At 39.0% G+C, this 12900-nt stretch overlaps 1 protein-coding gene and 2 pseudogenes across 6 annotated transcripts in view; 2 read left to right on the top strand and 1 right to left on the bottom strand.

Moving 5' to 3' along the window:
• Positions 1-12900, bottom strand: part of TESK2 (testis associated actin remodelling kinase 2) — a 137700-nt gene that overhangs the window by 42431 nt on the left and 82369 nt on the right. The window lies entirely within an intron of this gene.
• On the top strand, positions 4087-4455 carry LOC102277006 (NADH dehydrogenase [ubiquinone] 1 alpha subcomplex subunit 1 pseudogene; annotated as a pseudogene).
• On the top strand, positions 7846-11928 carry LOC102286374 (BCL2/adenovirus E1B 19 kDa protein-interacting protein 3-like pseudogene; annotated as a pseudogene).

Genomic DNA, 12900 nt, shown 5'->3' with positions numbered 1-12900 from the left:
CTTTTTCAGATTCTCTTCCATTATAGGTTATGACAAGATACTGAACATAGTTCCCGGTACTATACAGTGGCTCCTGGTGATTACCTATTTTGTGTATAGCAGTGTGTACCTGTTAATTCCAAACTCCTAATTTATCTCCCACTTTCCCTTTTGGTAACCGTAAGTTGGTTTTCTATGTCTGTGAGTCCATTTCTATTTTATAGATAAGTTAATTTTGTATTTTTTAAGAGTCCACATATAAGTGATATCATTTGATATTTACTTTTGTCTGACTTACTTCACTTAGTATGATAATATCTAGGTCCATTCATGTTACTGAAAATGGCATTATTTCATTCCTTTTATGGCTGAGTAATATTTCATTGTGTGTATATACCACATCTTCTTTACTGTAGAGGTATCTTTAAAAAAGGTCAGTGTTCTTTAAGTGTTTGTACAGTTCCTCAGTCACCAGAATTACAAGAGTCAGTATTTTATTCCTTTATTTAACAACTATTTGTTGAGTGGCCACTATGTGTAAGACATTAGGGACAGAACAGTGAATAAAACAAAGTCCCTGCTCTCGAAGCAGTTTCATTCCAGGGGTCATTCTATTGGAAAGCAATTATAATAAAAAGTTAAATGGATGTTTTGCAGAACGTAGTTAAATTGTTGTGCCATAAATAGCTGTATCTAGTGAACCTCTTACAGGAAGGATGCTTCCCTGAGATTACATGGTATTTCTGCCCAAGGATGATTCTATTCTCATTATCCCACCATAGCAAAAAGAGGTAAATAATACACAATATTCTTTTATTACAATATATAATAAGCTTTTATTACAAAAAAATTTTTATAATATTACAATAAGTAATATACAAAAGCTTCACTACAGCTTTCTAAACTATAAAGAGCACTAGCAGGGGTTAATAACTAAGGCCTACTACTTGTTTTTATAAAATTTTATTGGAACATAAGCAGCAGCAGCAGCAACATGGTATTTTCTGGGGCTGCTTTTGTGCTACAACAACAGATTTAAATAGTTGTGACAGAGACTGTATGGCTTGCGAATACTGAAACATTTACTATCTCATCCTTTACCAAAAGAGTTTGCTCATACTACCTTAAAAGACTGTTAGGAGGATAAAATGGGATATTTCAGGTACAATATCTAGCCTATGATCAAATAAAGATTAAATGTTTTTTATTATTATTAACAATTCTAAATTGTACCATCTCTTATATGACTATTAGAGTTACCTTTTCAAAACCTGAACTATGTAATTTCCTTCTTTATAAACCTTCAATGGCTCCCTTCTGCCTATAGAATAAAGTCAAAATTCCTTACCACAGCATTTGAAACTTTCCACGATATGTTCCAGCTTATCTTTGGAAGCTCACACTTTCCCATGAGCCTTATTCTTCACCCATTTCTCCCTTTCCTCTGCTTCTATCCTACAAATATATTTAAATTTACTCATCTTAAAAAATGCTTCCCTTGCCCCCTCTCTAGTGGTTCAACAGTAAAGAATCTGCCTGCAATGCAGGAGATGTGGAGATGTGGGTTCGATCCTTGGGTCAGGAAGATCTCCTGGAGGAGGAAATAAATTTCTAATGGCACTCCAGTATTCTTGCCCAGAAAATCTCATGGACAGAGGAGCCTGGTGGGCTACAGTCCATGGGGTTGCAAAAGAGTCGGACAGGACTGAGCGACCAAAACAACAATAAAAACAAAGCCCCTTCCTAAAATATGATCCTAAGTCATTCTTTGCATTTGTACCCAACCTTTAAGAGTAGGTTACATACACTATAGGGTTTCCCTAGTGGTTAAGACAGTAAAGAATCCGCCTGCAATGCAGGAGACAGGGGTTCAATCCCTGGGTTGGGAAGATCCCCTGGAGGAGAAAATGGCAACCCACTCCAGTATTCTTGCCTGGAGAATTCCATGGACAGAAAAGCCTGGCGGGTGACAGTCCATGGGGTCGCAAAGAGTCAAGTCGGACACAACTGGGTGACTTAACAGTTTCACTTTACATACATATTTTTACACTATCTGGCTTCCCTGGCGGCTCAGCTGGTAAAGAATTTGCCTGCAACGCAAGAGACCCTGGTTTGATTCCTGGGTCAGGAAGACCCGCTGGAGAAGGGATAGGCTACCCACTCCTATATTCTTGGGCTTCCCTGGTGGCTCAGCTGGTAAAGAATCTGCCTGCAATGCAGGAGACCTGGGTTCAATCCCTGCGTTGGGAAGCTCCCCTGGAGATCTTCATGGCTACAGTCCATGCGGACACGACTGAGTGACTAACACTTTCACTTTACATACATCTACCTATCTTTAACCTTCCTTTGTTCCTAAACTCATTATAACCTGCCTTCTGCCCACATAACTCTTTTTGTAACTTTCCTTACTGGGGAAGATTCAGAGTTTTATTTGTCTCTGCATTTCTAGTACCTAGTATAGTATCTTACACACAGTAAGCAAGATCTCAGTAAAGATTTGTTGAAGGGAATGAATGATTTTTATGACCTGGAAACTTAACTTCAAGCTCCTCCCTGAGCTGGAAGACTTCATTTACTTACTGAAAATTATCCTTCTAGGATCAGCTAAAATTTCATTTTCTCTGCAATGATCTTTAGGATGCCTTCAGTTAACATTAGTACTCTTTCTCTTTCTTCCTGGCTCCCAGCAGTGCTAACATCCTTCTTTGCAAGACTGCTCATTAGCATAAGTCAAGAGGTCCAAGGTCTGGAGTCTGACTGCTTGGATTTGAATCCTGGCTCTGCTTACTGACGACCTCTCCGTATTTCAGGTTTTTTCCACATGCAAAATGGAAATGTTGGTATTATCCAATCTATATGGTTATTGTGATGATTAAAATAACTTGAGCTCTTAGAACATAATATGCACTAGAGAATGTTAGCTATTCTTTTTAACCTTTCTGACTTCTCCAGATTGGAATATAAGGAAGGCTTTTAAGAGTACAGAACTCATCTAATTTATTTCTATATACACACAATGCTTTGCACATAAGATGCTAAACAAGTATTTCTTGAATGAAAAGGCAATAATCACCAAATTACTTTCACAACGTAAACTCAAACCAAGAGGTATTTATTTTATTTCATCAAATATTTGTATAGAAGGGAGGCAATACAATGGCTACATTCTAAAGTTAAAAGGGTCGTCTAGAAACTGAAAGTACTTGGTTTGAGTGTGATCTACCCTTGCTTCCCATGCCCTCAGACCCACCATCACTGTTACCGCACCACCCACAGAGATGTCACAGAGGACACGTTCAGGCAGGCACTGGCTTCACGTGACAGTTTTCCCCACCCCCTGCTCACATCACCACATCGTAGTGGTGTTGCACAATTCTACTTCTACGTGAAACTTTTCTGCTAGACCTTCTCAACCTCATTTCCTTTCCACCACCACCACCACCACATCGAAAATGGTGTTAAAGAGCTGGCAAGCTGAGACAGGAATTAGCTTTCTATTGGAAGAGCTTGAGCAGAGCTAATCATTCGAGTTGCTATAAAAAGCATATACTTTTAAAAGGGAAATATTACTCATCCTTTAGGGAAGTGATTTACGCCTAAAAAGGCATTTAATATATCAACAGTAAGTTTTCACTGAAATTTTTATTGCTACTTTAATCAAAATCTAAAATGTGGCCAAAGCTGAAAATCTTTCTTGGTAAGAGACAGGATCTTAAAAAAAAATTACAGTATGAATGATTCTTATTCTCCACCTCCACCACCCCAAATCATGCAAGCTTAAATTATTTAGCTCAGAAAGGGGGCATTTTCTTAATGGATATGCTTGAGAGTGAGTGACAGATTACTCAAATTTGTTATTTTTTATTTCATATTACACACACATTTGCATTGTCTTTTAGACCAGCGCTTCCTAAATTTTAATATGGAAACAGATCACCCAGAAGCTATGTAAACTGCAGACTTTGATTCTATAAGTCAGGGGGGGAACTGAAATTTTGAATTTCTAAAAAGCTCCCAGGTGATCCTAATGCTGCCTGGTCTATGGAGCATGTATTGAGTAGCAGGGTTCCGTCTAGACCAAAGACAGCTAGCTGATCACTACTCTCAAGTTACTGAAGGTGTTTGGCCTTTGGAACGGCGTCACGATGTGGTTTGAGGTTCTTCCCGGGATCGCCATTATGGGCGTGTGCTTGTTCATCCCAGGAATGGCCACCGAGCGCATCCACAGGTTCAGTAATGGGGGCAAGGAAAAAAGGGTTGCCCATTATCCATATCAGTGGTATTTGATGGAAAGAGATAGGCGCGTCTCTGGAGTAAACCGTTCCTATGTGTCAAAGGGTTTGGAGAACATTGATTAAGGAAACGTTTTCCTGGTTGATGAAGAACAACTCAGTCATGCTCTTCTATCCCTGCTAGTAGATTATGCTGCATATTGTGTAGCATGCATTGTATTTTGTAGTGTGTAATAAAAATAAAGTTACTGAAACTATAACAGGAAACTCCCAACTCTGATGCTACTGGTAAACTAGAGTTTGACCAGAGACTTAACTTTCCTGTCTTTCTTGTAGAATGATTTACCATTCCCCATAAAGTATCATAACCACACTTTTCCATAACTTAACTTTTTTCCTCAGACTGTTTCCAATGTTTAGAATGCCCCACCCTTCATTTCCACGGAGTTATATTCTGCCCCATAGCTCATTTCCTTTCCCCAAAACAAATCTGGCTCTAAGTAGAAGTATTTCTGAACTAGCATGCTTCTGAATTACCAAGGCACTCCATCTACACCACACTGCTACATCATCATAATTTTCTACCTTTAACTGTTTTATAATATGCCTTATATTTCCCTTAGGAGACCATAAGCTTCTTAAAGCATTCTCTTGAGTGGCATACGATAGTATATAAACACTTGCTGGATAATTTAAAACACAACTCTGAACACTCAAATAGTACTGAGTGCCAGCTATGTGCCAGGCACCAGTAATGATCATAACAATTGTAAGAACTAACTCAAAGAGTGCTTACCATTGTTCTAAGCACTTTATGTTATATTCATTTAATCCTCATAATAACCCAAAGAAGTAATACTTTTATTAACCTGAATACATTGATGAAGAAACTGAGGCTCAGAGAAATTAAGTAACTTGTCCAAAGTCACACAGCTAACAAGTGGCAGAGTCAGGAGTCAAATCTAAACAGTGGGTTCCAAAGTCTGTGTTTTTTTTTTTGGCCCGGGCGGGGGTGGGGGTGGGGGTGGGGGAGTGGTGCGTGCCGTGTGGCTTGGGGGATCTTAGTTCCCCCTTCCAGGGATCGAATCCAGGGCCCCTTGAAGTGCAGGCATAGAGTCCTAACCCCTGGACCACCAGGGAATTCCCAAAGTCTGTGCTCTTAACCATGATGTTATAATACCTCTCCGTATAGTTATAAAGAGGCTATAAAAATGAGTAAGACACAACCTGTTCACTTAAGAAGCTATTGGCTACTCAAAAAAATTGTTGTGGCAGCTCAGAGCTTCTGATATAAGTCCAAACTCCTTAGCATGTTATTCAACAGTCTTAATGATCTGACCCAAACCTCTCTGTATTACATCCATCTGCATTCTCGATGTTTTACTGTAGTTACATAACCAGCTTCTCCTAAATATGTCCTGAATTCTCCCACTTCCACTTCCATTTTGTTGCTGGAATAAGTCCATCTTTCTCATCAAAATTAATCTTTCTCTTCCCTATACACTCAAATTACTCCATTTAAACTTCTACCGTAACACTAACCAGGCTTGCCTACTACATGTTTTAGTTATGTCCACCTTTTCACTCAATTAGAGGACTCTTGAGGGCAGAGATGGAAGAGTATAGAAGAGATGGTTACTTGTTAACTTCCCTTTTCCTCTTGAAGTAGGCTACATTTCCCAACTGGTTAAGATTGTAACACTGAGTTCTGGCCGGTGGTACAGGGATAGAAGTGATTATATCATTTTCAGGCCTGTCCCATTAAAAACCTCAACATCATCCTCCATATTTCCTTCCTTCATCTGCCAGCAGATGCGCAGGATCCAATAGAGGAATCTGAGGCCCTGTCCTAGGTTAAAAGGAGCCCCCCTTCAAGCTCCACTCAACATGCATTGGATTAGAATATGAGTTAAGAAACAGCTTATAAGCCAATAAGATTTTAAGTTAGCCCACCTGGACTAAATACATCTTAGTTTTGTTTCTCTATATATACCCAAAACACTGCGTTATTCATAATTCAGTTCAGTTCAGTCACTCAGTCATGTCCGACTCTTTGCGACCCCATGAATTGCAGCACGCCAGGCCTCCCTGTCCATCACCAACTCCCAGAGTTCACCCAAACCCATGTCCATCAAGTCGGTGATGCCATCCAGCCATTTCATCCTCTGTCGTCCCCTTCTCCTCCTGCCCCCAATCCCTCCCACCATCAGGGTCTTTTCAATGAGTCAACTCTTGGCATGAGGTGGCCAAAGTACTGGAGTTTCAGCTTCAGCATCAGTCCTTCCAAAGAACACCCAGGACTGATCTCCTTTAGAATGGATTGGTTGGATCTCCTTGCAGTCCATGGGACTCTCAAGAGTCTTCTCCAACACCACAATTCAAAAGCACCAATTCTTTGGCGCTCAGCTTTCTTCACAGTCCAACTCTCATATCCATACATGACCACTGGAAAAACCATAGCCTTGACTAGATGGACCTCTGTTGGCAAAGTAATGTCTCCGCTTTTTAATATGCTGTCTTGGTTGGTCATAACTTCCCTTCCAAGGAGTAAGCGTCTTTTAATTTCATGGCTGCAGTCATAATCTGCAGTGATTTCGGAGCCCAGAAAAATAAAGTCTAACAGTGTCTCCATTGTTTCCCCATCTATTCCCATGAAGTGATGGGACCAGATGCCATGATCTTAGTTTTCTGAATGTTGAGCTGTAAGCCAACTTTTTCTCTCTCCACTTTCACTTTCATCAAGAGGCTCTTTAGTTCCTCTTCACTTTCTGCCATAAGGATGGTGTCATCTGCATATCTGAGGTTATTGATATTTTCCCCAGCAATCCTGATTCTAGCTTGTGCTTCTTCCAGCCCAGCGTTTCTCATGATGTACTCTGCATATAAGTTAAAGAAGCAGGGTGACAATATACAGCCTTGACGTACTCCTTTTCCTATTTGGAACCAGTCTGTTGTTCCATGTCCAGTTCTAACTGTTGCTTCCTGACCTGCATATATGTTTCTCAAGAGGCAGGTGAGGTGGTCTGGTATTCCCATCTCTTTCAGAATTTTCCACAGTTTATTATGATCCACACAATCAAAGGCTTTGGCATAGTCAATAAAGCATAAATAGATGTTTTTCTGGAATAATTAGTGTTCAGTAAATATTTAGAGTCCAGTTAAGTTAAAATTCTTATTGCAAAGCAGAAACTTTCAAGACTCTATTAAAACTAGCGTATGAAAGAGATTATTCATGGAAGTATGGGAAGAAAATTGAAAATTTTACTTTTTTTATACAAAAAAGAGAAATGTTTACTAATATTTAATATGGGTTGATAGTAGCACCTGGGATGGGCTCAAAAATGTTTTCCTAATGGGATTCTATGGGAGACAGAAGATATCCAAAGATGTTCATGTCCTAATCCCTAGAACCTGTGACTATGTTGGATGGCAAGTAGAATAAACTTTAAAAACTGCAGATGGAATTAAGGCTGCTAATCAGTTGACTTTAAATTAGGGAGATTATCCTGGATTAGCAAAGTGGGTGCACTGTAACCACAAAACGTCCTCAAAGGTGGAAAGAGGGAGGCATAAGAGTCAATATCAGAGGGCTACAATATGAAAAAGACTCAACGGGTCACTGCAGGCTTTGACGATGGAAGGGGACTACAAGCCAAGGAATGCAAAACAGTCGCTAGAAGTTGAAAAAAGTAAGAAAATAGATTCTCCCCTAGAGCCTTCAGAAAGGAATACAACCCTCCTTGAATTTAGCCCAGTAAGATCTGTAAGATAATAATTTTCTGTTATTTTAAGCCATTAGGTTTGTGGCAATTTGCTATAGCGGTCCTAGAAAACTAACAATCAAAAAAATCTAAGGGTCACTATTTTATGTTATAACGTTCACAGATCTAAGATAGATTTTGGGTTTTGACTCTTTGTAAAGAAGCATAAGGAAAATAATAACGTTATTTTCTTTGGTGGCATTTACATCTAGTAGGTCAAATATTTATTGAACTCATAGTCATGTATAAAGCTCAGAGTTAAACACTAAAGTTTAAATGTTATCCCTTCTCAAAAGTTTATTACCTAAATAGAAGAATAAGGGAGAGGTATGGTAACAGTCTAAAACACATCTATCCTCCTTCTAAAAAACAGAACAAAACAAAACACTGACACTACTATTTTGAGTGGGACTTCTTCAATTCCGCATAACAGGACCTAGGAAGAGAAATGTAGCCACTGCATCAAAGCTGTCAAGAAAATTACTCTGTGCTGCTCACCTGCAACATACCTGGAAACTGTGCTAGGTGTTTTATAGATACTACCTGATATGAAATTACCCCTATTTTATCATCTAGGAAAATAAGATTCAGGGTATTTAAGTGACTTGACAAAGACTAGAGAAGGTACTGGAAAATGGATCCATTTGGCTCAAAAGCCTATGTTTTGTTCTGTGATAATCGGTATGTATGAAAAAGGCCAGTAGATCAAGAATAATTTTATTTTTGATTCATAAAAAAGAACTATCTATCTGCAAACCAATGAAAATCTGACTAGTTTGCTTTACAAGCCCTTCTACTGCCAACTTTGAGCAGTAAAAACAGGACTCTTATTATAAAAGTTTTTCTGACCTGTACTGGTCTTTCCGGAAAAATGTCTGACTCCAAAGTTTGGTAAAAACAATTAAGAGGCCTGAAATAAACCTATAGCAAAATATTAGAATGTGGGCATGATTTTTATAATAATATGCTTTCTAAAATGTCTGCATTTGAAACTTACTTAGATTGGTTTACTTTTCTTAAAAAAAAAAAAAAAAAGTTTTTCCAGAAGTTTGAATATATTTTTATCTTATTTCCTCACATAATTTTGGAAGGCAAGGCCCTGGAACATACTCCACCAGATTCCACTAAGCTGTAATGTGTGGCACTAAAAGGAACTGCTTTGCATTTTACTCCCAAATAAAGCAAAGATACCAACACTCTCTCTTGGACTAGAAAAAATTACCAATAACCAAAAAGGAGAAGAGGCAGAAACAGCTCAAATCTTAAAGTCCCAAAAGAGCTATGAATCCAGACCCATAAAAAAAGGAGTAATATCCTTGGGTAATTAAGGTTTGCTGGAGTTCAAACGTGTTTTAGAGGTATTACATCACGGAAAACTGGTTGTACTGGGTCCTAGATATGAAAACTCATAAGGAAAACTCAGCTGAACTGACATTAACCACCAGAGCTCACATCAGATGACAATGAGCAGAGCTGGTTCAGTCTGGTTTTCTCTTTTCTGCCCATAGCTTTTATAGTCCAATTTTAAGATTGCTAAAGGCAGAATAAACATGCCTCAGCCATCACTAGGTTATATCAATAGCACTACATATAATAACATAAGGATGAATCAAGTTCATGTTCAAATTTTACTTTTTATTAGTAAAACAATACAAATATCTAAAAAGTTAAAATGAGATCTGCTTGCTTATAAATATTATACCAGTTTAATAAATATAAAAACATCCTAGATTTCTGAGAGAAAAATATCCTCTATCTTGAATAACAACTGAAAAATAAAATGAGACTAAGAATAAATTCATTCTGTACTTTATTTCAGAGAAAATTTTAAACCACATTGCTCAAAACAGTCATACAAGCAGCAAAATACCAAGTCTCCTGACAAAGGCAGAGCTATTAATAAATATATGGGCAGTGACTTAAAAACGTCCCCAGCGTGCTTTTTGTTTGTAAACCCAGGAAGTTCAGAAGAGAACTAAAATCCACAAACCCAAGTATATAGATTGTCTCCCTAAGCACTGAAAAAGCTTCTTCCTCCTTCCCAAATTTATCCTTTAGCCTACAATTACTCATAAACTCATGCCAAAATCGCAAAATACAAACACAAACTTCAATTTATGTGAACATACTTTTGAAACAACACTCTCCCAATGATTTATTTCTTCCCCAATTCAACCCAAGAAATACTATGTGCAAATACTTGTACTCTCCATGGATAAACAGAACACTTAATTTTTTTTCACTGCCTGTCACATATATATAAGCACAGTGCCAGGCAATAAGGATCAAGTAAGGTCCGTCTAGTGAAAGCTATGGTTTTTCCAGTGGTCAGGTATGGATGTTAGAGTTGGACTGTGAAGAAAGCTGATCGCCGAAGAACTGATGCTTTTGAACTGTGGTGTTGGAGAAGACTCTTGAGAGTCCCTTGGACTGCAAGGAGATACAACCAGTCCATCCTAAAGGAGATCAGTTCTGGGTGATCATTGGAAGGACTGATGCTAAAGCTGAAACTCCAGTACTTTGGCCACCTCATGCAAAGAGTTGACTCATTGGAAAAGACTCTGATGGTGGGAGGGATTGGGGGCAGGAGAAGGGGACGACAGAGGATGAGATGGCTGGATGGCATCACTGACTCGATCGACGTAAGTTTGAGTGAACTCCAGGAGTTGGTGATGGACAGGGAGGCCTGGCGTGCTGCGATTCATGGGGTCGCAAAGAGTTGGACACGACTGAGCGACTGAACTGAACTGAGGGGCCATAGAAATAAATATAAATAAATCCTTCTTTAAGGAGCTCACGGACAAATAATGATAATAGTAGATAACATTTACTGAGCACTTATGTGTCAGACACTGTTCTAAATACAGGATTTACCTCATTTAATCTTTATGAAGATATTATGTAGTAGGTACTATTACTCTCTCCATTTTACAGACATGAAGACCGATTAAGTGGCAGTCAGAAGTAGATCCTTAACTCTTTTTTTTTTTTTTTTTTTGCTTAACAAGTTATCTATTTATTGTTGTTTGAATCCTTAACTCTAAAGGTTATGCTATAGAGCCTCAATATATAATGCTTCAGATGATTATAACAGCAACAATAATAAAAAATAATAGTTAAGATTTAGTGCCTTGCATTGCGATAAGTTGTTTGTGGACATTATTTCATTTAATCATCTCCATAAAAGCAAGCAGGACCCTGGGCACACAAGCCTTTCAAACAGTTGCTAATCTGGGAAGGGAGGGGATGCTGAGACAAGGGAGGAGCAGTCAGGAAACAAAGGATAGTGTTGCTACCAATCCTTCTGGGGCTGCAGCTCTTCCAGCTGCCCCAACAGCCCCCGCCCCCCGACAACAATAACAACTGTGTGGAAGGTGAACAGTCTCTGCCTCTGCCAGCCAGCCTCAACAGTTCCTGGGCACAGCGCCCCAGGAATAGCAGCAATGGCAATGATTATAACAATGGGGAAAATAGGGGGCTAGAACAGGTACCCTCCTCATCCTCTATCCACAATGGAGACATGGAAAAGATTCTTCTGGATGCACAACATGAATTCAGAGTAGTTCAAGAGACAGTTCTCACTGCAACAGCCCTTTCCCACCAGAAGAGGGGGAGATCATGTTTGATAGGAAACAGCAGCAGGGACCATAGCTCTCAGTCAGAAGAAATTGCAGAAGAGAAAGATGTGGGTGCACTGACGAAAATTGCAGACTGGGTGTCCAGCTGGTCTAGCAGACCTGAAAACATTTCACCTGAGGAGTCCCACTCTGGCACCCTAAATAGTCCATTTCCTTAAGCATGAGGAAAAGTGGAGCCATGAAAAAAGGGGAGATTTTTTCTCCGCACAATTTCTTAAGGTATTCATTCCATCTCTCTTCCTTTGCCATGTTCTGGCTTTGGAGCTAGGCACCTACATTGGAAAACGACTAATCACGATTACTGCCAGTACCTACTGAAGGAAAAGAGCCCCTGGGAAAGCGTGTGACTTGTATTGTCAGTAGTTTATTTGAACTTGAGACCATTGTGAGCATGACCCAACCTATACCCTGTTTTTATATATCCAAGTAGTTCTAGTAATTCTCAAATCCACTATTTTATTCAAACTCAAGGCATAGAGTTTTACTAATCTCATTCTCTTTTTGACCTAAAAAACACTTAGGAATTTCTTAACAAAGTTTACTGTTGTTTAGAAATTTGCAAGGGCTTTTTTTCTGCAAATGCTACTAGCAAATTATGATTTTGTCAACAATGCTGTGGTTTCCTTTTAGTTCCACTAGACTTAGACTTGTATCATTTGTGACACAAATTTTACTCTTGCAAGATAATTTCCATCTTTCTTTTTAAATGAGACCAGGTTAGCAAGTGATATAAAAGCTTTGTTGTTTTTCAAGACAAAGGCAAGTTTGAATTTATAGATATTAAAAAAGAAAATAAACAAAAGAAGACACAATAAAAAAATATCCTGGGCAATAAAAAATTATTTTAAACCAGAAAAGAGAGAGAAACAAAGAGTAGTTTTGGGGCAGGGTCCTGCTTCCACCTCAAGAGATAAAACATAGTATCTTTGAGCCCTTCTACAGAACTAAAATTTCCACCAAGTGGAAGATGTTAGCATTCTTCATTCCAGAGGAGAACATAGTTTGATTAACCTCAAGAAGACAAAGAGAAGACCACCTAAGGCCAGATAAAAGAAGTACAAGCCCTGCACACACCTTGATCCTTATCAGCAACCCTGCCCTTGAACCGTTGCTATAAAACTCACCAATTCTCCCTGGATTGGGACACACAGGTTTTTCCAGAGCATGAGCCTCCTGTGTCCCTCTTTACCTGGCAAAGAAATAAAGCTATTCCTCTTCCCAAAACTGTCTCCAAGATTTGATTCAGCACCACTGCATAGAGGCTGAATTTTTAGCAGCACCACCAACCTG

Source organism: Bos mutus, chromosome 3 (genome assembly GCF_027580195.1).
Source record: "Bos mutus isolate GX-2022 chromosome 3, NWIPB_WYAK_1.1, whole genome shotgun sequence".
Taxonomy (NCBI): Eukaryota; Metazoa; Chordata; class Mammalia; order Artiodactyla; family Bovidae; genus Bos; species Bos mutus.
The sequence above is the reverse complement of the archived record's forward strand: the minus strand, read 5'-3'. Positions and strand labels throughout refer to the sequence as shown.